At 50.9% G+C, this 807-nt stretch overlaps 1 non-coding gene across 1 annotated transcript; it reads left to right on the top strand.

The window, feature by feature from the left end:
- Positions 1-649: 649 nt before the first annotated feature.
- TRNAY-GUA lies at positions 650-739 on the top strand. The gene is given in 2 exon segments: positions 650-686; positions 704-739. It is a non-coding gene; the product is annotated as a tRNA-Tyr (tRNA).
- Positions 740-807: the final 68 nt, after the last annotated feature.

Here is an 807-nt window from a genome sequence, read left to right as displayed (position 1 = left end):
CGGATTCTGCATTTTACTCTGGAATTTGTGAGACGAGTAACGAACCGCAAACCTGACAAAAGCACTGAACTGTTAACATGTTGCGGATAAGGTGACTTTCTCCTGTCAGGAGAACAGGACAGTGGAATTGTGCCTACAAGGGCAGTCTGGAGGCTGACTTGGACGTTAGCTGAAAAAACCATGGATAGCCTTTTCTTAATAGCCAATTCAGCTTAGAAGTGGAGGCTGTCTTAAAATGATCTCAGAGAAACACGTGGGGCGGAGCTTGAAAAAAGGGATGGGGATATTGTGCGGGATTTTCCAGTTGTTCTGAGACTGCAGAGGAGTCAGGAGAGCGGATGAATGATGATGAGGTGCCAGAGCAGAGGTCAAAAGTGAGTGGTGTGTGATTGGGTGGAGAATAGTTTCTTGGGGCTGAGTTTCCTGTGTTTCTGGCAACGTAGAGAGTGTTCGGGAAGGCTGTGCTGTTTTTTGAGTGGTGCTACTGGAGAAGTGAGTACCTGAAGTCCCGTTGAAGTTGCAGGGGTGTTGGATGTGAGCGTGTCTGTGTGTGGAATGGGAGCAGAGGCATGGTTGTGCTGTGTTATGGCCTTAGGCACAATGGGGATGGGAGCGTGAAGGGTGTGGTGCAGGGCAGGTCCCTGAGATTCCTTCGATAGCTCAGCTGGTAGAGCGGAGGACTGTAGGCTCCCTTGACACGGCCATCCTTAGGTCGCTGGTTCAACTCCGGCTCGAAGGAGTGCTCTTTTGGCTCTTGCTCCGACTGAGTCTGCAGCACTGGTGCATTTGGAACACTGGCCACGCATC

Source organism: Meleagris gallopavo, assembly GCF_000146605.3.
Source record: "Meleagris gallopavo isolate NT-WF06-2002-E0010 breed Aviagen turkey brand Nicholas breeding stock chromosome 3 unlocalized genomic scaffold, Turkey_5.1 Chr3_random_7180001840079, whole genome shotgun sequence".
NCBI classification, from domain to species: Eukaryota; Metazoa; Chordata; class Aves; order Galliformes; family Phasianidae; genus Meleagris; species Meleagris gallopavo.
Note: the sequence above shows the minus strand (reverse complement) of the source record. Positions and strands in the feature narration are given on the sequence as shown.